This window comes from Lynx canadensis, chromosome B1 (genome assembly GCF_007474595.2).
Source record: "Lynx canadensis isolate LIC74 chromosome B1, mLynCan4.pri.v2, whole genome shotgun sequence".
Taxonomy (NCBI): Eukaryota; Metazoa; Chordata; class Mammalia; order Carnivora; family Felidae; genus Lynx; species Lynx canadensis.
Window position 1 is genome coordinate 135657573 of NC_044306.2, and position 25931 is coordinate 135683503.

General features: G+C 35.1%; 1 protein-coding gene and 1 non-coding gene across 2 annotated transcripts in view; both read right to left on the reverse strand.

The window, feature by feature from the left end:
* ARHGAP24 (Rho GTPase activating protein 24) overlaps window positions 1-25931 on the reverse strand; it is a 511574-nt gene that overhangs the window by 420217 nt on the left and 65426 nt on the right. The window lies entirely within an intron of this gene.
* On the reverse strand, window positions 8076-8178 carry LOC115513197. The gene has a single exon (XR_003968609.1). It is a non-coding gene; the product is annotated as a U6 spliceosomal RNA (small nuclear RNA).

The following is a 25931-nucleotide window of genomic DNA, read 5'->3' on the forward strand; positions in this document are numbered from 1 at the left end:
ATTCCTGTTTGGCATATTCATGCACAGACCTCTTTTTTCTGCTTGATTTCAGAAGACAAGTTGTCCTTCTGTGTAGCCTTTATTTTCACCACTAATTTTTCACTTGATTTGTATGTACAGAATCCTGGTTATAAATTCCATATAGTTTTCATTGTCAGTCTTTGGTCATTTACATTTCTTCCTTAAAGGTCCAGGGTCAAACTCCACATTGGGCCTCTAGGTTTTTTTGAATTTTGTCCTACTATTCTGGTTGCAGGGATGAAGAAAAACTTTGGTTCTAATTCTCCTTATTTTGATCATTTCAACCATCTTAGTAGTTTTGTCTCTTCCACCGGCATGCATTGCAATCTATCTGCATCCTTGCTTTTAAGCTTCAATGAGGTCGCTTAACTACCATCAGTCTCATTCAGTACCCACTTTTCCCTTTCTTATACTGAAATACCCTCTTCGTTAACAGCCCTCATCTCTGCAAAACATCTCAAAGCTTCCTTTGCTCTATAGGGCATTCCCATGAGAGAAGCCATTTAGTGCAGGAAACATTCTCCCATCTTGTGTGTGCCTGTGTGTGTGCAGACTGGATCACGCCTGATGCTTCATGTTTGTTATGCCCTTAGGACAGGAATTTTCACTTCTTTTTTCTTTCAGAGTACTTCAGCTAGTATAAAGAGCCAAGTAAACCTCATTCTAAATGAACAATAAATGCTGTAACATAATTTAGATAATAAGCATGCTTATTTAGACCACTCTAAATTATCTTTTTTGGCTTCCTAGTATTTAAACTGTTCACATCTACACAACTTGCTATTTCATCATCATCCATTTATTCTTTGACCAAATATCTTAACTTATAAAGTTGAATAAGACCTTAAAACAAACATTCCAACATATGCACACACATGCAGACATACACAAATATTTCTAATTCATTGCACAAAACAAATTTTTTTCAGGCTCTTTTTTTCCCTTTCATCTCATATTCATGTTTTCTATTAAATTTGAAAAATCCCTGTTAACATGCTTCAAGGTCGTTAGTAACCTACCATTAGTAACATAAAAAATACAAGCGCCTAATTCTGCCTTTGTCTACCATTAATATCTGAATAAAAAATGTGTGCACATTAGAACATGGTTCATGATTCCCCTGCCTCAGTCTTTTATAAATCCAGTGAAATCAATAACAGTATCACCCACTGAACTCCTGGCTATCATATGTTTTCATGACTTCAGAATCATCAGAAAGTCTTTTAATAGTACTGGTTGTAACAATTCACTGAAACACGAATGAAAGCAGACTGTATCACATTCCAGAGAAAATAATACCATGACTATTGTTGGATGAGTAAAATTAAGTTTTACTAAAGTAACCATGAGTTTTATAGAGAAGTTTTGATATTCTACAGAAATTAGAAGGTTCAAATTCTACCCTTCATCTTTAAAATGAGGATGTTGCATTGGATCATTTCTAACTATGGTCCCTGAGAAATTTCAGCACTCTGAATTCTACCATCTCTGTAATTCCATAGGCATATAGACACCAGATATCATCAACACCTAGTACAATGTCTGACATATGGCGAAGTCAATCAATGTTTGCTGGGTTCATAAATTTTGTAATAGGTTTGGTGCTAGATATCTAAAAGTGAACATGATCGCCCCCTGAAATCTGATCCTGCCCAAAACCTGATCTTAATAAGTGGTACTATGATACTCCCAGTTAAGGAAGGGAGGTAGGAAGAAAGAAAAGAAAAAGAAAAGTGATCATTTTTGATTCCTGACTTTTCCTCATCCTGAATTTCAGAAAATTATATACCTTCCCCAAATATTTCAGATCCATCCAATCGGCTCCATGTCCACTCCCACCCCGTGATCCAAGCCAACATTGTCTTTGATTAGGGGATTCTAATGGCTCTCTGACTGGTCTCATTGTGTCCATTTTGAACCACAAATGCAAACATATGCTCACACATATTTCATTCTCCACAAAAAAGCCAAAATGAGCTTTTAAAAATTTAAATCAGCTAATGATTTTCTACTTTAAAATTTTTAATTGGCTCTCATTGTACTTATTTTGCAATTTGCAGTCCTAACCATGACCTGTAAGGCTCTGAATCATTTGGTACCTGTTTACTAATTAATCTGATCCCATGCCACCTCCTCCTCATTTCTGCCACTCCAATTCACACGCGCGCGCACACACACACACACACGCACACACACACAAACACCCACACACACACGCACAAGCTCTGATGCAAGCAACCGCACGAGTTCTGGAAATACCCAAGCCCTTTTATGCCTTGAGTCTTGATACTTGCTGATCTCTGCCTATGCTACTCTGCCCCAATGCTCTTTACATGCCCGACCCCTTCTCATTCTTTAAGTCTCAACTTTAAAAATTTACCCTTTTCAACAAACAGTAATCATCCAGGGCATCAGTTCTCCTGTTGTTATTCTCTACCACTGAACTCTGACCTTCATCTTCCTGAAACTTAACGAGGTTGTTATTTCTTTAGGTGTTTATTGCCGGTCATCCTTCCAGGAGACCATAAGCTTCACAAGGTCAAGGACTTGCTTTTCCTCACTACAATACACCCAGTGCTTTTAAGAGTGCTTATTTGGTATCCAGGAAACAATTGTTGAATCAATGAATAAGCTATGTGACAACCACAATAGAATTCTTACAAATAATACTTTGAGGTTTTTTAATTACATGTAATGCCTTACAGAAGATTGTATACTTTAAGATTGTACACTGTGACTTTTTTCCATTGACATAAAGGACTTCAATTAGCATGAAAATTGTACTTAAACACAATGTCAAAATCATCAAACTAAAATGAACTTGAAACTGCCCTTCATGAAGAAATATAACATTCAAAATTTACACTTTTTAGCCTTGGCAGGAAATACATGTCATCAATTGTGGTTTAGCATGAAGAAAAATACAGTTTACTTAAATTCTCAGAGAATGATTTAACTGAATTTCCACTGGGAAAGTGCTTTCACTGTGGTCAGGACACAGTAGTTGGGTAGTACAGGAGATTACAAAATAGAACTATCAACTTCAGCGTTTAGCAAACCAATATAAAAATGACAACACAACAATACAATAAATAAATGGTTATTCAAACCAAAAAACAGAATTGAGAATTTAACTGATATTTTCATATCAATCTTAGGAAAAAGCCTTAGTGATGACTACTATACCATGATGGAGCTTAGAAAGTTCCCATCATGTGATGATGGAACAGTAGCTTTGAATTATTTTCCAGGAGTGGAAACTGGTTTGTGTATCATTTTTGCAATCACATGGGTTAGGAACCCAACAGTATTACATGTTGCAATCAGAGATGAAATTCACACTCCTAACAGACTTTTCCAGAAGTCAACAGCCACACACGTAAGTATGCATATATGTGACTTCATGTAACAGAAAAAAATATAAATAAGCACATAAACAAAGATGTGTATAATATGCCATATGCTATAAAGTTGCAGTGTGTGTGAATTTACCTACATGACTATACATATTCAGCAAACACAAGAGAATGACAAAGGAGGGAGCTAGAGAGAAAGGGGAGGGAGAGAGAACAACTTCAGTAGCATGACATTCCATGACACAGCCTCCATCACATTCAATGAACACATGCTCCCAGGTCAAAGTGGGAGGGGCATTCTTGTGGCCAGGGTCGGTGCCCTTGGCCCCCAGTGGCAGCAAGTATTTCACTGTGCAAATGCGATCCCAGAGTTTCAGAGTACACACGATTTCACACCACATGGTGCCTCAACGCAAACAGCTACTCCAGTTGTTCAATCAAAGAACAATGATTTGCTCTATTGCTAGGGGAGAAAACAGAAATAAAACTGGCAGATTTGGGAAAATGCTGCAATTTGTGAGAGATTTATGCAACTTTCAAGGGTAATTTCGTTCACATCAAACTGTCCTTTTTGGGGTTGACATTAGAACCTGACTCCTTTGCAAAATGAATGTGATTGCACTATATACCATATATAACCACAGATAGCCAATATTTATCTAAATTCTAAACTTTATTTTTTTAAAGCTGCTTTGTAGCTGTTGCTAACATGCTGGTTTGTCAAGAGGTAGTACATTTTATTGGGCTGTATATCTAAATGCTAGCATACGGCCATTCTATAGGTAATGGCTCACACGACAAGGATATACACACAGAATGAAATAGCATATGTGCATACATAAGTGCATGCATATCCATATATGTGTGTGTGTGTGTGTGTGTGTGTGTGTGTGGCTATATATATACATTGTTGTGTGTTGTCTCTAGAGAAGAAAATCAAAAAAGGTAAAATATTTACCGACATTTTTCTCTCATTTTTAAAATATTAAATTCTATGCCACTAGAAGACATGTAAACATATTCCTGCAGACCTAACTTCGATGAAGCAAAGAAAATAAAAAAGCTCTGACATAGGATGTTCACTAAAAAACTTGATCATGGTATATGCCACAACCTATGAGGTTATCAATTTATTTCTGTTTTTATTATTTCCCAGAATATTTCTTCAATAACTGTAATTATCTACCTGATTTAAAACTTAAAACTCTTTTTAATATTCTAAATATTTAAATAATTTCAGATTTGGCATTTCTCTCTCTCTCTCTGTCTCTCTCTGTCTCTGTCTTTTTCTCTCTCTGAGCAGACACCAGTGAAAGACCATATAAGCGTGTAGTGAAAAAGTAGTCTTCAGCAAACCAGGAAGAGATTCTTACCAGAGCCTGACCATGCTGGCACCTTAATCTCAAACTTCCAGACTCCAGAACTGTGAGAAAATAAATTTCTGTTGTTTAAGCCACCCAATCAATGGTACTTTATTATGTTGGCCAGGGCAGATTAAGACAGTGTACATTTAGGAGCACCTGGGTGGCTCATTCGGTTAAGCTTCTAATCTTGATTTTGGCTCAGGTCATGATCTCACGGTTTGGTTCATGAATTCAAGCCCTCTGTTGGCCTCTACACTGACAACACAGAGCCTACTTGGGATTCTCTCTCTCTCTGTCTCTCTCTCTCTGTCTCTCTTTCAAAATAAACAAATAAACTTTTTAAAAAAGACAGTGTAGGGGTACCTGTGTGGCTCAGTCAGTTAAGCCTCTGACTTTGGCTCAGGTCATGATCTCACGGTTTGTGAGTTCGAACCCCGCATTGGACTCTATGCTGACAGCTTAGAGCCTGGAGCCTGCTTCCAGTTCTGTGTCTCCCTCTCTCTCTGCCCCTCCCCATACTCATGCTCTCTCTCTCTCCCTCTCTCTCTCTCCCTCTCTCTCTCTCTCTCTCAAAAATAAATAAACATTAACAAAATTTTTAAAAACACAATGTATATATGTAAAATGTAAATTATATGTATAAGAAAAACTTTAAAGAATTAAATCTTAGCAGCTTGTTGTGAGGTAAGTGAGGTAACCACTAATGAAAGGGAACTAGTGAGGGAAAAATAGTTTACTCTCTGCCCCTCACTCTTCACCACACCACCTCTTCACTTGAAGAATGAATCAAACTGTGGTGCCTATAAGGGAATTGGCACACTAAACCCAAGAATGCAGGGGATCTAGTGTAGATAGTTTTAGCTCCAAGATAAATTCCAGGAACCTAAATCTGTTCTTAGGAAGCAATTTCTTCAAACAGTCTTGAGTCTTCACAAATGGTTGTCCTCACTGCCTGGACTTCATGGCTAACCTTTATCCATCCTTCAGTCCTCTACAAAGGCTTCCCTGCAGACACTACCATCCCCGATCTGGACATTCCCTTTCCATGGGTTCCAATATCACTGGGAACAACCTTTCTCACATATGCTTACTACTTTTCAGTCTTTTACACTGTAACCCATTGTAGATATGGGCTCCCTGAAACCCCCAGACTAACTGCATATACTGAGTACTCAAAGGTGTATTAAATAAATGTAAATAAATGAAGGATTATATAAATGGACAAAAACATTCGTCTTTGGAGAGTACTAGAATGGGCCCCAGAGACCTCAAGGTTCCCCAGAGTACAGTGCAAAAATCCTAAAACATTTCATGTTTACTAAACACCAGTACAAAGACTTCAGTCCAAGGGCGCCTGGGTGGCGCAGTCGGTTAAGCGTCCGACTTCAGCCAGGTCACGATCTCGCGGTCCGTGAGTTCGAGCCCCGCGTCAGGCTCTGGGCTGATGGCTCGGAGCCTGGAGCCTGTTTCCGATTCTGTGTCTCCCTCTCTCTCTGCCCCTCCCCCGTTCATGCTCTGTCTCTCTGTCCCAAAAATAAAAAAAAATAAAAAAAATAAAAGTTGAAAAAAAAAAAAAGACTTCAGTCCAAATTCTTCCATCTAAATCTAACCCTTTAAGCTTTTAGTAGCTTAAAGCTAAACTGAACTTCAGAAGCTATTGAGCAAAGAAAACTTTCATTTGTATCACTGGATGCTACCCTTAATCATAACTTGAGTTAAAATAAAGAAACATTGCTTCTTCAGATTCATGAGTTTATGTGTATAGAAGACAGAGAAATTTAATAAAGTACGACAGTTATGAACATGAAGTTTAAAACAGTTACTGGGGGGCGCCTGGGGGGCTCAGTCAGTTGGGCATCTGACTTTGGCTCAGGTCATAATCTCACACTTCATGAGTTCGAGCCCTGTGTCAGGCTCCATGCTGACACCTTGGAGCCTGGAGCCTGCTTCAGATTCTGTGTCTCCCTCTCTCTTTGCCCCTCCCCCACTTGTGTTCTGTTTCTCAAAAATGAGTCAACGTTAAAAACATTTTTTAAACATTCACTGGAAGAGCATACCTGAGGGAACTTTAGTAGTAATAATTTTGTACATGTGCAGTTATTTTCCTGAGGAAACACTAAACATATTTTTCCTTGATTCATTTGAAATTAAATTGTCCAAAACATCAGAGAATAGAAAATTATGTACATATTGGGATGCAACAGAAATATCCATCCACATTTTATATTTTAAGCTTCAATATTTCCATATTCATTTGGTAAGAAACCAAAATGATTTAATAGGATGAACCATTAAAAAAACATTTTAAGTATTTCTTTTCTTTTCATTGTATGTCTAATGTTTCATACTCCATAGAGAGAATCTGCTCACTCTTAAGGAGGTTTTAAATTAGATAGGGAGTAAAGTATTTTTGTATATACTTAGATGTGTTCCCCACCACCACATCACTATTTGAGGGATAAATGAAGAAGAAAATCATCGGAATTCCCAATGTTGATAACCTGAGTAGAAACAAAAATCAAATCAAAACAAATATTTTATCATCAATGGGATTAAGAGAGAAATGACAGATACATGGCAACTATCTTGCCACTCTTCAAGCTCATGGAAGACATTATTAACTAATCCCAGTGCTCTTCCCTATGGAACCTACGATCACCCCCAGAGGCCTTCTCAATACAAACCTGTGGACAGTCACAACCAATCAATCATTCATGAAAGGGAGAAGGGGTATCTTTATTACTTCAATTCTATAAACAAACCAAGAACTGAAGGTATCCCTCTAACATAAAATAGAAATTCAGGTGCTTTATAAGAGAGAATGACATTTGAAAATTTTTTTTAATGTTTATCTATTTTTAAGAAAGGGAGCAGTAGCAGGGGGAGGGGCAGAGAGAGACAGAGACACAGAATCCAAAGCAGACTCCAGGCTGAGAGCTGTCAGCCCAGAGCCCAATGTGGGCGGGGCTTGAACTCATGAACTGTGAGATCATGACCTGAGCCAAAGTCAGACACCCAACCGACTGAGCCAACAGAGAATGACATTTGAAATGGGAAAAGAAGAGAAAGCCAACTTCTTCTACCTTCTTTTTTTTTCAATTGAGGTATAACTGACATAACGTTATATTAGTCTTAGGTGTACAATGTAATGATTCAATATTCATATATACTCCAAAATAATCACCACAGCAAGTCCAGTTAACATCCATCACCATGCACAGTTACAAAAAATGTGTTTCTTTTTTGATGAGAACTATCAGAATCCAAACTCCTAGCTATTTTTAAATATGCAATGCAGTATTATGAACTATGGTCACCATGCTGTACATTACATAAAAACATGGAACATGTCACAAATTTGTATGTCTATCTTCGCACAGAGACTATGTTATCTTCTCTGTATTGCCCCAATATTAGTATATGTACTCCTGAAGCAAACATAGAAATCAACATTTTTTAATGGAAAGACCTAATAGCTCACAGAGAGCTCTAACACAGCAACTATTGTATCATATGGCCACAAAGAATGAAGAAAACAGATCTTAAGTAGGGAAAAGGTAATAGAAGTGGATGTTCCTATTTTATATTAATTATTCCAATCTATGACTAGACCTTTAAAAATAGGATCAGAAAGCTTCTTTTATAAACATCTCAATTTTTAAGCTTTTGTGATTCCCTTCCCTCCCTCGCTCATAGCTCATTAGTAAAACTTTGTTTTGGAAAGCTGTCTCAAAGGAACAAAGAGGTTGTCCAGACGTAACTCTGAAAAGTAATGTGGAACAATGGCAGCAATGAAGGAGGGCTTTTGTACACAGTGGGAAGAATGGGAAGAGCCAGGCCAAAGCAAGTGGAATGTTGAGCAAGATAGTCAGGCTTAGGGTCAGGGGTGCGGGGAGGGTACTTTCTCAGCTGGGTCCTCTCCACAATCGGGAAATAACTTCAGGATTTATCATTTATAAAGCTCCTCCATCTCTGTCCCCTGATGGTCACCTTTTTAAGCTTAGATAAAAGCTTGTATAAAATACTACTTTTAATGTCAGATTCCTTTCTGTAGTGAGTCCAACCCCAAAAAATCAGATATGTTGTCGATTATATTATCATTTCAAGGGTCTCTAAGGCGCCAGCTTTTTATTCAACCACACTTCAAAGAAAATACTTTAACAAGTAGGTAACTTTGGCTGAGATAGTCATTTGTCTACAAGGAAGTCTCAGGTTTTCTTCAAGTGCAAGCCTTGCGGTACTTAATGATTTCCAATCAGGACTGTTTCTTCTTTGTCAATTAATCCTGTGGGGTGAACATCATCAGCCTTGCTTTATAAGCTCTGGAAAATTACTAGGTACTCTGAGTATATAAATCTTGTTCTAATCACTGAACCACAGTTGCTCTCCCAATGGTTTATTACACTGAAGTACTGACAATACAATTTTTTCATTAGAATTTGAAGAAAGTGGACGGATGTCACCATGAAAAAAAAAGCTCACTGCTCTTCTACTTAATCCAGACTCATTCACATTATGATGGACTTTTTGATGTGTTAAACTTTGATCTTGGATGAGGTATCATTATTCTCATATAATCTGAACACATTTTAGTTCTTCAAAATATCTAATTAATTTACACTCTAGTTTGAAACTTAGCTTTACCACACCTGAATATTGTAATTAGCAGTTCAGTGAAAATAACTAAATCCTAAACATAAAAAGCCATTTAAAAAAAATAGGAAGCTGGTGTGGATCGGCAAAAAAAAAAAAAAAAAAAAAAAAAAAAAAAAAAGAGGTTAGAGTGGGAGAGAGGGCCAAAGCATAAGAGACTCTTAAAAACTGAGAACAAACTGAGGGTTGGTTGATGGGGGTGGGAGGGAGGGGAGAGGAGGTGATGGGCATTGAAGAGGGCATCTTTTGGTATGAGCACTGGGTGTTGTATGGAAACTAATTTGACAATAAATTTCATATATTAAAAAAAATAGGAAGCATGGCAGGACATATGTTATTTGGAACATCCTGAAGCCTATCTTTGGGGAAATGTCTCTCCCTCATGCCATGTTGTTTCAGTTTGTAGTACCATCCCACTGCCACCGGATGTGCCTGGATATGATTATACAGACTTCCTAAGCTCTCAAAAAACAGTGAGCAGCCCAGGGAGTGGGCACGTGACTGAAGCAGTGCCAAATAGAGTCCTTCCTCAGGACAGTTATAGAGAAACTGGAAGGATGAGCATGCGAGGCTAACAGCGTTCATCTCCCCTGCCCTGTAAAGAAAAGCTGTCTTCAAAATGATGCTGTGCAGAGACAAGCAGATGTGAGCAAATTGAAAGAGTCCCAGAATACCCATCCTAGTTCTATTTCTTGAGGTCCTGGCCTTTGTGTATCTGCCTTTGGTTCTATGAGATATGTCTTACTCTTCCCAGCAAAGTGAGCAAACAAATTCTTGTTTACTCAATCTAGTTTGAGTTGGATTTACTCACTTGCCACCTAGAAACCAAGGAAAAATACGTAATGAAAATACTTCTGGGAAAATTCTCTTTAAAATAATAAAAAATCTAGGTTTATAACACATAGAGATTCCCCTACCTTGTATCATACACAAAAATTAACTCAAGATGAATATTAGACCTAAATTTAAAAGCAAAACTTCGAGAAGAAAACATAGAATAAATTCACAACCTGGGGAAAGAAAGTGATTTTTAAGAAGGATACAGAAAACAATAACCATAACAATTTATAATTTTGATTTTATTAAAAGAAAAAAACATCTGCTCATCAAAAGATATAATTAAGAAAATGAATAGGCAATTTAGACAGTCAAGAAATACTTGCAAAACATAGGTCTGTCCTGAAACACCTATATCTATAGTATACAAAGGGTTCCTACGACTCAATAGTAAAAACACAAAAAGTTAAGAAATGGGAAAAAATTAAATAGACACTTCGCAAAAGAAGATATACAAATGTGCAAAAGTGTCATGAAAAAGTCCCAGCACCATTAGAAATCAGAGAAATCTATATTAAAATCACAATGAGATACCATTACATGAATAGTTAAGTGGCCAAAGTTAAAAACAGACTGAACACCACCAAATGTTGGTGAGGATATCGAGCAACTGGAATTTTCATACATTGCTGTTGAAAATATAAATGGAAAACCACTTTGATAAAAGGTTTGGCAATTTCTCACAAAATTAAACATAATCCTACCTATGATAAGCAGTTGCAATTGTAGATGTTTAACCAAGAGAAATGGAATTCATATGTTCACAAAAATATCTGTACAAAAATGTTCATAGAAGTTTTATTTATATTTGCCCCAAATAGATATAACCCAAATGATGCTCATCAACAAGTGAGTGGATGAACAAACTGTGGCATAACCAGTTATAACTACTCTTTAGCAATAGCAAGAATCAAACTGTACATATACAGTAAAACCTTGGATTGCAAGTAAATTGTTCTGTGAATATTGGGCAAGATGAGCAAACATTTCTAATAAATCTTATTTTATTTTATTTATTTTTTAATGTTTATTTATTTTTGAGAAAGAGAGACAGAGCACAGACGAAAGGCAGAGAGAGACAGAATCTGAAGCAGGCTCCAGGCTCTAAGCTGTCAGCACAGAGCCTGATGCAGGGCTCGAACTCATGAACTGCGAAATCATGACCTGAGCTGATATAAGACATTCACCAACTGAACCACCCAGGTACCCCCCCAACACACACACTTTTTAATAAACTTTAACTTGATAAATGAGTGATGTCTTACAATACAAGTAGTACGTGATGTTGAACGTCACATGATCACAACTGAACCAATGGTTCTTGAAATTCACTTTGACATACAAGTGCTTTGGATCATAAGCATGTAACAAGTTATGCTCACAAACCAAGGTTTTACTACATATCAACATAGATGAATTCCATAGCCATTATAATGAATAAAAGAAGCCCGATACAAGAATATACACGTCATGATTCCATTCAGGAGAAGTTTTAGAATATACCAAAAGGGTCTGTGGTGATAGAAATCAGAAAAAAATGGCTACTCTTGAGGGGGCAGATATTGACTGGGAAAGGGCACAGGGGACTTTCTAAGGTAATGAAAATGTCTTATATCTTGATAGGACATGAATTACATGGATGTAGACATTTATCTAAACTCATGAACTATACACTTGAGATTTGTGAACAAATTATATTTTTCTAATAAATTTTACTCAGAAAAACTGAAAAATATTGAATTCTAGTTAGTAGATTTCCTTTCTGCTGTGGTTTAGGTTAGCAATTATGAAATTACTTTTTGTGTATTCCAAGTTGAGCAAATAAATATATATGTTGAACCTCATGGGAAGCCAGGTTTCTCACTGTTGGAAGAGGAAGTTACAAATATGGAAATGGGAAGAAAGAGTGTATCCAATGGTTTGAAGTCAGAATTATAGATATGAGTATGGACTTAATAGTTTTTATTTTATTTTTTAATAAAAATTGTATATATTTAAGGTGTTCAATATGATGATTTGTATACCTATACATGGTGAAATGATGACCACAGTCAAACTATTACCATATCATCTCCTCACAGTTATCATTTTCTGTGTATGATGAGAGCATCTGAAATCTACTCTTAGCAAATCTCTAGTATTCAATAAAGTATTATTAACTATAGTCATCATGCTATACATTAAATCTCTAGACTTATTCATCCTATATAACTGCACTTCTGTACCCTTTGAACAACATATCATGGTTTTTAGTAGATAGATGCATAGATATAGAAATAACTGTAGAAATATATTCACTGCTGTTCACTGAGAGGGCCTAGAAGTAATGATACATCAGTGGCAATGAATGAGTACATCTTGTGTCTAGATCTTGACTTCTAAATGTCATTTACTATGAAATGTAATCATGGCTACTTGGATAAAAAGGTTATTCCACAGCTTGGTCAAAAAAAGAACAAGATGATCCTAGAATAACATGTACCAGAAAGTAAGAAAATACTCAAGTATGATGGGAAAATAGCAAAAGAACACAGAAGCCAGTTTAAAATGGTTCTCACTGGCCCAATATAGGACAATTTAAGTGTCTGAATAATCAATGATAGTAATAGATGATACCTGTAGAATAAAGCAAGAATACATGAGTTCTATTGATATGATAGATAGATAGATAGATAGATAGATAGATAAGCAACTAAACAAATACACAAATTGAAGAAGTGAGAAGTCTCTGTTTTCTAGTAGAATGTCAATTAATAAATACGGAAACAATAATAAAGTTACAAATTATCAATGGATATAAAAATTAATGGGTAAAAATTTGGTGGGGGAAAGATATTTCTATAATCTCAAAGTATCTCCCACAAATTAACTATTATTTAGAAAGGGTAAAATAGAAACTTTTCTGCAGTGATGGGTATTGAGGAGGGCACCTTTTGGGATGAGCACTGGGTGTTGTATGGAAACCAATTTGTCAATAAATTTCATATATATAAAAAAAATAAAAAAAATAAAAAGTCAATCAGAGAAGAACAAAGCAAAATGAGAATGTAAAAAAAAAAAAAAAAAAAAGAAACTTTTCTGCAGAGAAACCTGGAAGACCCAATGTGATCAAAGTTTACACCATCAGTGTTAGAATAAGCTAACATCACTCCACCTCCTGATGTGATGCTCAGAGAAGGACACATTATCTATCACTTTTGTGGTAGTTCCACCAAAAATGCATCACCTCAAACTAATCATGAGGAAACATTCCACAAACTCAAACTGGGAGACATTATACAAAATAACTAGTCTGTATTCTTCAAAAATATCAAGGTAAGCCAAAAGAAAAAGGTAAGAGATTGCTCCAAATGAAAATACATTAAAGAGACATGACTGACAACTAAACACAAGGCTTGACCCTGGCTTGGATCTTGGAAAAAAATAGAGAAAGAAATGGGGCATTACACACTTTTATTCAACGTAGTATTGGAAGTCCTGGTCACAACAATGAGACAGGAAAAAGAAATAAGAGGCATCCATATTGGTAAAAAAAGAAGTTAAGCTGTCACTATTTGCAGTTGACATGATATTATAAATAGAGAATCCTGAAGACTCCACCAAAAACCTACTAGGATAAATAAATTAATTCAGTAAAGTTTCAGGATATACAACTAATACCTAGAAATCAATACTGTTTCCATATACCAATGAAACAGCAGAAAGAGAAATTAAGAAAGCTGTTCCATTTACAATTGAACCAAAAAAAACCCCTAAAAATAAACTTAATCAAGGAGGTGAAATATTTGTACTCTGAAAACTAGAAAAGAGTGATGAAAGAAATTGAAGATGACACAAACAAATGAAAGATACTCCATGCCCATGGATTGGAATAATTAATATTGTTAAAATGTCCATACTACCCAAAGTAATCTACAGATTCAATGCAATCTATATCAAAGTACCAACAGTATCCTTCACAGAACTAGAAAAAAATAATACTATAATTTCTATGGAACCACACAGAAAAACGAATAGTCAAAGCAATCTTGAGAGAGAAAAACAAAGCTTGAGATAACGAAATTGCAGATTTCAAGATATACTAAAAAGTTGTAGTAATCAAAACAGTAGGATACTAGCACAAGAATAGACATGTAGATTAACGGAACAGAATAGAGAGTCCATAAATAAACCCAAGCTTACATGGTCAATTAATCTATAACAAAGAAGGCAAAAATATACAATGAGAAAAGACTGTCTCTTCAATAAATGGTGCTGGGAAAACTGGACAGCTACATGTAAAAAAATGAAACTGGACCCCTTTCTAACCCCATACACAAAAGTAAATGCAAAATGGATTAAAGACCTAAATTTGAGGCTTGAAACCATAAAAATCCAAGAAGAGGACACAGGCAGTAATTTCTCTGACATTGGGCCTAGCAACATTTTTTTAGATGTCTCCTAAGGCAAGAGAAACAAAAGCAAAAATAAACCATTGGGACTATACCAAAATAAAAAGCTTTTGCATAGCAAAAGAAATCATGAACAAAACAAACAAGCAACTTGCTGAATAGAAAGAAGATATTTGCAAATGATATATCTGATAAGGGGTTAATGTCCAAAATATATAAAGAACTTCTACAACTCAACACCAAAAAAAAAAAAAAAAAACAATTGAATTAAAAAAAGAACACAGTGTATGGAAACCAATTTGTCAATAAATTTCATATATAAAAAATAAATAAATAAAAAAAAAAAGAACACAGGACCTGAATATACATTTTTCCAAAGAAGACATATAGATGGTAAACAGAAACATGAAAAGATGTTCAACATCACTAATAATCAGGGAAATGAAAATCAAAACAACAATGAGCAATCACCTCATACCTGTCAGAATGGTTAAAATAAAAAAAGCAAGAAATTACAAATATTGGCAAAGATGTGGAGAAAAAGAAACCCTCATACACGGTGGGGATGTAAATTAGTACAGCCGCTGTGAAAAACAGTGTGGAATTAAAGATAAAAATACCACATGATCCAATAATTCCACTACTGGGTACTTACAAAACAAAAACGCTAATTTGAAAAGATACATGCACCCGTATGCTTATTGTAGCATTATTTACAATAGCCATGATATGGAAGAAACCTAAGTGTTCATCAATAGACAAGGGATAAGGAAGATCTGGTATATAAATACAATGAATTCTACACAGACATAAAAAAGGATGAGACTGTGCCATTTGCAACAACATAGATAGACCTAAAGGGTATTATTATGCTAAGTGAAATAAGTCATACTGAGAAAGAAATATCAGATGATTTCAATCATATGTGGAATCTAATTAGAAAAATAAACAAACAGAAAGCAGAATCAGACCTATAAATACAAAGGACAAACTGATGGTTGCCAGAGGGAGGGAAGTAGAGGGATTGGTAAAATAAGGGAAGGGGCATGGGAAATACAGGCTTCTAGTTACGTAATGAATAAGTCAGGGGAATAAAAGCACAGCATAGAGAATACAGTCAATGGTACTATAATAGTGTTGCATCATGACAGATGGTAACTTACCATAGCATAACATATAGAGAAGTTGAATCACTATATTGTACACCTGAAACTAATGTAACATTGTGTGTCAATTATATTAAAATAAAACAAAATTAATGTTTATTTATTTTTGTGAGAGAGAGAGAGGGAGAGAGAGCGCGCGAGCAAGTGGGGGAGGGGCAGAGAGAGAAAGGGCAGAGGATCTAAAGAGGGCTCTGTGCCGACAGCAGACAGGCCAATACAGGGCTTGAACTCATGAACTGCAAGATCATGACCTGAGCCACAGTCGGATACTTACCCAACTGAGTCACCCAGGTGCCACCCGAAAAAAATTTTTTTAAAGAAAGGGGGTATTACTGGGAAAATTGATAAAATTTAAACATAAACTTGACTAGATTAGATTATTGTATCAATGTTAAATTCTCTCATTTCAGTTATTGATAATTGCAGTTGCTCTTAGGAAATGCATACTCAGTATTTATAAAGGGATAAGATATCTCCAATTTATTTTCAAAAAACTCAAAAATAAAATCATAATCAGACAGACATATATATGGGATGATGAAACAAATGAAACAGAACATAAACAGTTGGTAAATCTGGGTAAAGGGTGTCTAGGAGTTCCTAGTACTATTCTTATAACTTTTTTGTAAGTGTTAAAGTATATCAAAATAAAAAAATATACAACATATATCGCTTACTAAAAAAGACACCAAAGAAAAGCAAATTCTATTATTCACTGGATAGTGATACTAGAAGTTAGTAAACACGGCTTTGGAATTAGTTACCTGACCTTGAGAAAGTCATTTGATTTTCTTCGCCTCAGTTCTCTGATCTCCAAGATCAAGAGACTGAATGAACAATTTGATATCTAAAGTTTCTGCTAATTCTAAAATATCATGATTCTTCAAAATGGCCTTTTAATAACATTGTACTTCTAGAAGTGACATGATTAGTAGGAAAATTTTTCTAGTTCAGTTACAGTTAATACTTCTAAAGATAAAAGGGTAATAAATAGATTAGGAGTCCTGTTCTATTTCTGGCCCTTTATTGAATTGCTGTGCTAATTTACCATCCTATCATTTTATTTGAAAATGCCATGCCTTAATTTAGAAGACTACAAAAAACATTAACTACTACTGAATTCTATATATGACATTCTTTTTACTTTTAGATAGAAATATGAGTTTTACTTGCTTAATAAATGATATATAAGGTTTACATATACTCAGCTCACTATTCTAAGTGATATATGTATACATATACATATATATATGTATTTAATCCTCACAACTCTGGGAGGTAAGTATAGTTATTAATTGTACTTCACACATGGAAAAACTAAGGTACTGGAAGATACCTACAGTACTACCGCTGATAAGTGGCTATTTAAAAACAACTATGCAGAGGCACCTGGGTGGCTCAGTGGGTTAAGCGTCCAACTTCGGCTTAGGTCATGATCTCACGGTTTGTGAGTTTGAGCCCTGCATCAGGCTCTGTGCTGACAGCTCAGAGCCTGGAGCCTGCTTCGGATTCTGTGTCTCCCTCTCTCTCTCTGCCCCTCCCCTGTTCATGTTCTGTCTCTCTCTGTCTCAAAAATAAATAAAACATTTAAAAAAATTTTTTAAAAACATGCATTTGAACCTAGGCACGTGGCTGTAGAAACATTGTTCTTAACCACTACTCTAAACTGCTTCTTAAATATTACATAAAAATAAATTCTAGCTGGTGGCTCGGTTCGTTCAGTCTCTGACTCTTGATTTCAGCTCAGGTCACGATCTCTCAGTTCGTGAGCCTGAGCCCCATAGTCAGCCTCCTTACTGAACATGGAACTGGCTTGGGATTCTCTCTTCCCCCATCTCTCTCTGCTCCTCCCCCTCTTGAGAGCACGCATGCCCTCTCTCTTTCACACACTCTCTCTCAAAATAAATTAAAAAAAACTCTAGTGAAGACCTATACTTTCAAAAATTCCATAAGAAAGAGTGATCTGAGTAATAAATGCCATTCATTTTTTAGGGCAAAATCAAATACCTGGAGACACACATATAGATCCATATGTCTACATATCTAGATCTATTGCTATAGATATGTCTATATGAATGGATAGATATATAAATGTTATTATGCATAGTCTTATTTATGCTTATATTAATATTATGCTCATATATTTCGAGTTTTTACTTTTAACATTCTAATACTTGGCAGACCTTTCCACATGAAGCTTTTGCCACATTGATCTGCTGCTCTTTCCCTTTCAGCAGCTTGAAAGCAGTAAGGGGGGGAAGAGCTCAGAAGCTGCTGCTTCTCCCTTCCTTGCAGAGGCCAGCAAATAAAGCCCAGCCATGCTGCAGCACAATTGATATTCTCAACCCAAGGGAAAAAAGTCAGGCTCAGTGCTTTGTCCTTTACGAAGAGAAAATTAGTAGTGAAAGTGACAAGGTCCATTTTGCCTTTAAAAATGAAACCATAGAGCACAGTGTCATTTTAGTTGGAAAAGCACAACGTTATAACTCCTAAGGGTTTTATTACAGCATGACTAACACATATTCTCTCACTCCAGGTGCTGACATCTGTAGTCACGAGGTTAGCTCAGTTAGGCCTCCCTAGACACTGGAAAATTACTCATGCAAATCCCAAGCTTACCTTTCATGGGAAAAATGGGGGATTGAGAGAAAAAATAAAGGTGAACAGATGTTAAGCAAGAATGCTTTTAAGTGGCAATGGAATTGTCTGAGAGAAAGAAAAGACAAGGAGTTATGGCAACAGTAAGTATTGGAATCCATCATATTTTGATATTCTTAACACATTATCTTGCAAATAATAATCATCATCGTCAATATTTATACATAAGACTTTCACAAACTCCATGTAATCCATATAATTTCATATAATCTTGGTAAACAATCTTTAAGAAATGCGACTGATGTCTCTGCTATATATATGATCCAAGAGGCAAAGGTGGCTTGTTCAAGCCATAAACCTAAGAAATATTTGAACAGGTATTATTTTACTCTGGATTGTGAAGATTTTCTTTCCTTTTGTTTCCTCACTAAACTACATTGCTTAGTACTTAACACCATAACCTTATATAGACCACTACCTTTACTTATTAGCATTTCTAAAAAATGAAACAACAAATAAAGTGAAAACAGAACAAAAGTAGGCACTCAAATATTTATTATATCATAAATTAACATTGTTATAAAAACATGTTAACACAAAATTAACAGACCCTTGAGGAAATACACTAATCGTATTTACTTCTCATAGAGCTGCTTTAGGATTTCAAGAATTTAAACATAAGATGAAAATATCACATAAAGGGTCGCATAAAAATTCAAGTATTAGCACAACTTAAATTACAATCTTAGAGTAAAAAGAAATCATGAAACAAATTTAAGGACTGTAGAAAATTCTGCTTCCCAATATGGTTATGAAATGTAACATTCAAGTTAATCAAATATGAAGTCCATTCATGCTTTTTTTTAAAATGCTGTCTTGTATAACATGAATAGATGGCCAATTTTCAACTAACTAGGAAAAACAATCACACTTACCATCAAAAATATTGTAAACACAATTCAGGCTGCTTTGAGATCCAGAAGCCATTCTTATAATGCTTCAAGGTCATCTATCATGATTTTTATCATTAACAGAATGCTAAATAATTCAGATTCATTCATAATTTTCTCTTTCCTAGCTATACCGACAGGTGATGATATTCTTCCTGCTCCCCTACTAAAATATTATTTTTTCCCTATCCTCCCCATTCCCTCTGCCCTAACTAGCTTTGTTCGGTTCTCATCACCATCCCTTTGCCTCATATGTAGATGATGACTTCATTCTAAACTTCAATTTCATGCTTCTAAGGGCCCTTCTCTCAGTGCCACTGCCAAACTGATAATTCCAAATACGTATTTTATATGGTCCAGAACCTTTAACAGGTGCTGGCTGCATAGCACACCCTGTTTAAACTTAGCTCATTTTCAATTTGCCATAATCTAACTCAGTTTACTTTCCCAATTTATTGTTCATTACTCCCCCAACAAATGCCCTGTGAAGCAGTCACCAAAATCTGTGTACTAAATTTAACCCAAACACACAGTGCTTATTCTTACCTCTTTCTTCTTGGAACTGACTACAACTAAAATCGTCATCATTATCAACATCAACAGCAAACACATATATTGCTTACTGTGTACCAGGCAATATCATAAATGCTATATACATTTTGACTCACATAATCTTCACAATTACCATGTGAGGTAGATGCTGTTATTATCATTCATTTTACAGATGGTCCAAAGCAGTCAAATAACTCTTGCAAGGTCACACAGCTAGTAAATAATAGAGCTAGAATTCAAACCAGGCAGTTTGGTTTTAGATTCTACACTCAACCACTATCTGTATGCCTTTCGATTACCAATTAATTCAATGCACTTATTGTCAATAACATCGTTAGCTTTTAGTTATTTCACATATATTACTTTTATCTCTTTAATAAATTATAAAATTATACCAAAAGTTTTGTTTCTTTTAGAGGCCCCTTAATATTAGATATACAGTTAGCCCAAAGCAAATATTTCTAAGGGAGACCATTTTATTTGAAGAAAAAAATATGAAAGACAAACATTCAAGAATTATAATTAGTCAAAATGTATAGAACTAAGCTTTCTCTCACCAACAGTCTGCTGAAGCAAGACTTGTCTGTGGTAAGCCACTGACAGGGTGAAGACTGGAGTGTGGGTTGGACTGTTTGAGGATGTCTACACAGGAGGGGCTGCAAGACAGCTTTATGCTTGGGGGAAAGATCACACATTCAGAGCCTTTGAAACTATAGTTGCCAAATAAGTACACTTATTTAGTTTGTAGCACAAACTATTTAGTACACCTACTTAGATTATAGTTTGTAAATTATAAAAATAGCAGCATTTCCTAAAGATAATCTTACTATCTACATAATATTGGGAATACAGAAACTCATATTAGTTAAATTACTATTAATTCATTAAGTATGGAGGAGGGTGGACAGCACCCCACTAACCCCTCAAAACATTATAGTGCCATTAGTGACTCATCATGCTGATGACCTGAAGGAAGAGTTAAATAAAGTTCTGAGCATGCTTAAAAACAGAAGAGTCACCTCTCTCACTTTCAAATGGAGCATATAACTTTTTGGGAAAAAATGTCTTATTCATAGAAGTACATATATAAAAATCCCAAGACTAGAAATTTGAATAAAACTGATTTCTTTGAAATAGGGCACTAAGCCAGGCCTTCTATACTCTAAAGAAGAGAATAGACTCATTCTTCAATTCCACCTCAAATGTTAACTCATCTGTGAAACTTACTTTTTCATAATTAATCACTCCTTCTTCTGTACCAAAATAGCATTTTATAAATATCTCTATTGAATTACATGGTATAATAACTATTACTTAGAAAATGTGCTGATCTTGACTTCCAGACTGTTGCCAACCCAAATGTTCCCATCAACAAGGGAACATAAACCAATTTGATATAATCATGCAATTAGTACAACTTGGCAATACAAGAAACTAATTATTAATTTGTGAAACAACATGAACAGTGTTTAAAAACATTATGCTAAACTAAAGAAAGCGGACACAAAAGAATACATACTGTTGTCAAGAACTGGGAAAGATTTGAGATTTCATACAGTGAATAAGCTCATAAGTTTCATGTTTGCTGGCATAAGATATGAGACTGCTGGATCAGAGACAAAAGACTTTATTACTCAAAGCAATACGATTAGTCAGAGTATCACACTTGCACAGTGAATTGTGTTACAGGAGAGGAATGTGGGAACTTTGGGAATCTGAATCTATTACAATGGGCAGCAAGCTTACCTGACGTTTGCCCCACAGGGATACATTATCTTTAACACACTGCACAATAATAAACCTGGTCTTTTCCCAGGAGGAAGACATTACCTCTACCTTCCAAGGTTATTCACTATACAAACATATTTGGAAAAATGGTCCTGGAACAAAAGCAGTCATTACCACTGCTCACAGACATGCAGAATTGTGATATAGTTGGAGCATTGTCTCCTAATTACTATATGTTTTCATTCATAAAACATTTCTGGAATAGGCAACATTAGTCTATGGTGGGAAAAAAAATCAGAACAATCATTGTTTGGAGCCAGAGGTGACTACATAGAATCACAAGGGAAATTTCTAGGGTGAAAGGAATATTATATATTTTATATGGGGTGACAGTTACTTCAAAATATTTCATATATATATATATATATGCATGTATATATATGTATGTGTATATATATATATATATACACACATATATACATGCCAAACTCATCAAACTGTACACATAAAAGTGTATTAAACTATGTAAATTATGTATGTATAAAGTGGGTATGTAAATTGTACCCAAATAAAACTGTTATAAAAAGAAAAATATGCTGATCATAACTTCTAGAGTGTTATCATCTACAAGGCAAGGATTGTGTTTTATTCATCTATTTTGCTGATTACTGAGACGAAATTAGCCAACTGAATATTCTTAGTAAGTGTTCATAATAGTTGGTTGCACTGAATTATTAATATTATTAAAATGGGTCTCAAAGTTATATATAAACCTGATGGTAATCATATATCAAAACCACTAATAAATATGCAATGAATAAAGAAAAAGGACTTCAAATACATCACTAAAGAAAATCAGCAAACTATGAAAGGGAGAAAGACAAGAAAGGATCAGAGAAAATCTTGGGCAACAACCACAAAACAAGTAATAAAATGGCAATAAATACATATCTATCAATAATTACTTTGAATGTAAATGGACTAAAGGGTCCAATCAAAAGACAGAGGGTGACAGAATGGTTAAAAAAACAAGACCCAATTATATGCTGCCAATTTTAGACCTAAAAACACCTGCAGATCGAAAGTTATAGGATGGCGAAACATTTGTCATGCAAATGAATATCAAAAGAAAGCCAGAGTATCAACACCTGGATTAGACAAAATAGACTTTAAAACAAAGACTATAACAAGAGACAAATAAGGACACTGAATAATAATAAAGGGGACAATCTAACCAAAAGTTGTAATAATTGTAAATATTTATTCACACAATACAGGACACCCACATATATAAAACAGTTAATAACAAACATAAAGGAACTAATCAATAATAATACAATAATGGTAGGGGACTTTGCCACCCACCTACATCAATGGACAGAACATCAACAAGGAAACAATGGTTTTGAGTGACACACCGGATAATATGGATTTAAGAAACATATTCAGAACATTCCATCCTAAAAGAACCCAGTACACATTCTTTTCAAGTGCACATGGAATTCTCCGTAATAGATCACACAGTAGCCCACAAAATAAACCTCAACAAATTCAAGAAGATCAAAATCATACCATGCATATTTTTTGACCACAATGCTATGAAACTGGATGTCAACAAGAAGAAAACCTCTGGAAAGACCACAACTACATGGAGGTTAAATAACATTCTATTAACAATGAATGGATCAACCAGGGAGTCAAAAAAGAAATTTAAAAAGTACATGGAAACAAATGAAAATGAAAACACAATAGTCCAAAACCTCTAGGATGTAGCAAAAGTCATTCTCATAGCGACATCTATAGCAATACAGGCCTACATCAGGCCTACATCAAGAAGCAAGAAAAAAATATCAAATAACTAACATTATACCTAAAGGAGCTAGGGGGAAAAATGAAACCTAAAACCAGAAGAAGGAAGGAAATAATAAATATTAGAGCAGAAATAGAGTAGATCAATGAAACCAGGGGTTGGTTCTTAGAAAAAAACAATAAAATTGATAAACCTCTAGTCAGACTTATCAGAAAAAAGAGAAAGGACAGAAATAAATAAAATCACAAATGATAGAGGAGAAATAATGACAAATATGACAGAAATACAATCATAAGAGAATACTATGAAAAATTATATGCCAACAAACTGCACAACCTGGAAGAAATAGAGAAAGTCCTAGAAACATAATCTCCCAAAACTGAAACAGGAGGAAATAGAAACTTGAACAGACCAATAACCAGCAAATAAATTGAATCAGTAATCAAAAAACTCCAAACAAACAAAGGTACAGGTTGGGGTGGCTTCACAGGTGAATTCTACCAAAGATTTTTTTAAGGTTTATTTATTTATTTTGAGGTGGGGGAGGGACAAGGAGAGAGGAAGACAGAGAATCCCAAGCAGGCTCCGCACTGTCAGCGCAGAGCCCAATGCAGGGCTCGATCCCATGAACCATGAGATCATGACTTGAGCTGAAACCAAAAGTCAGTCGCCTAATTGACTGAGCCATCCAGGCGCCCTCTACCAAACATTTAAAGAAGAGTTAATACCTATACCTTTCAAATTATTCCAAAAAATAGAAAAGGAAGGAAAACTTCCAAATTCATTCTGTGAGGCCAGCATTACCCTGATATCAAAATCAGATAAAGACTCCACTAAAAAAGAGAACCACAAGCCAATATCCCAGATGAACATGGATGCAAAAATTCTCAATTAAATACTACCAAACTCAATCCGAAAATACATTTAAAAAAATCATTCACCAGGATCAAGTGGGATTTATTCCTGGGTTACCCGGGTGGTTCAGTATTTGCAAATCAATCAATGTGACACACCACATTAATAAGAAAAAGGATAAGAACCATATGATCATTTCAATCGATGCAGAAAAAGAATTTGACAAAGTACAACACCAATTCATGATAAAAACCCTAAACAAAGCAGTTTCGTAGGGAACATACCTCAACATAATAAGACCATCTATGAAAAACCCACAGCTAATATCATCCTCAAGGAGGGAAAACTGAGAGCTTTTCCTTTATCATCAGGAACAAGACAGGTATATCCACTGTCATCACTGTTATTTAACATAGTACTGGAAGTCCTAGCCACAAAAATCAGACAGCAAAAAGAAATACAAGGCATCCAAATCGGCAAAGAAGAATTAAAACTTTCACTATTTGCAGATGACATAATACTATATATAGAAAACCTGAAAGACTCCATCAAAAAACTGCTAGAACTGATACACATATTCACAGGGTACAAAATCAATCAATGTACAGAAATCTATTGCATTTCTATACACCAATAATTAAGCAGCAGAAAGAGAAATTAAGGAAACAATCCCATTTACAACTGCACTAAAACAGTAAGATACCTAGGAATAAACTTAACCAGAGTTTAAAGATCTATACACTAAAAACAATAAAACAGTGATGAAAGAAACTGAAGATGAAACAAGGAAATGGAAAAACATTCTATGTCCATGGATTGGAAGAACAAATATTGTTAAACTGTCTGTACTATCCAAAGCAATCTACACATTTAATGTAATCCCTATAAAAATACCACCAGCATTTTTTGCAGAGCTAGAACAAATAATACTAAAATTTGTATGAAATCACAAAAGACCCCGAATAACCAAAATAATCTTGAAAAAGCAAAGCAAAGCTGGAAGATCACAATTCCAGACTTCAAATTATACCACAAAGATGTAGTGATCAAAACAGTATGGTATTTGGCACAAAAATACAAACATAGATCAACAGAACAGAATAGAAAATCCAGAAATAAACTCACAGCTATGCAGTCAACTAATCTATGACAAAGTAGGAAAGAATGTCCAATGGGAAAAAGTCTCTTCAACAAATGATGTTGAAGCAACATGCAGAGAATGAAACAGGATGACTTTGTAAGCCATACACAAAAATAAATTCAACACAGATGAAAGACCTAAATGTGAACCAGGAGACTATAAAAATCTTAGAGGAGAAGATAGGCAATAACCTCTTTGACATCAACTGTAGCAACTTCTTTCTGTATATGTCTCCTGAGGCAAGGGAAACAAAAGCAAACATGAACTATTGGGACTACATCAAAATAAAAAGCTTCTGCACAGTGAAGGAAATAATCAACTAAACTAAAAGCCAACCTACAAAATTGGAGAAGATACTTGGAAATGACTTATCTGATCAAGGGTTAGTATCCAAAATACATAAAGAAATTATCAAACTCAACACTCCAAAACCAAATAATCTGATTAAAAAATTCATAGAAGACATGGACACAAAGAAGACATACAGATGGCCAACAGACACATGAAAA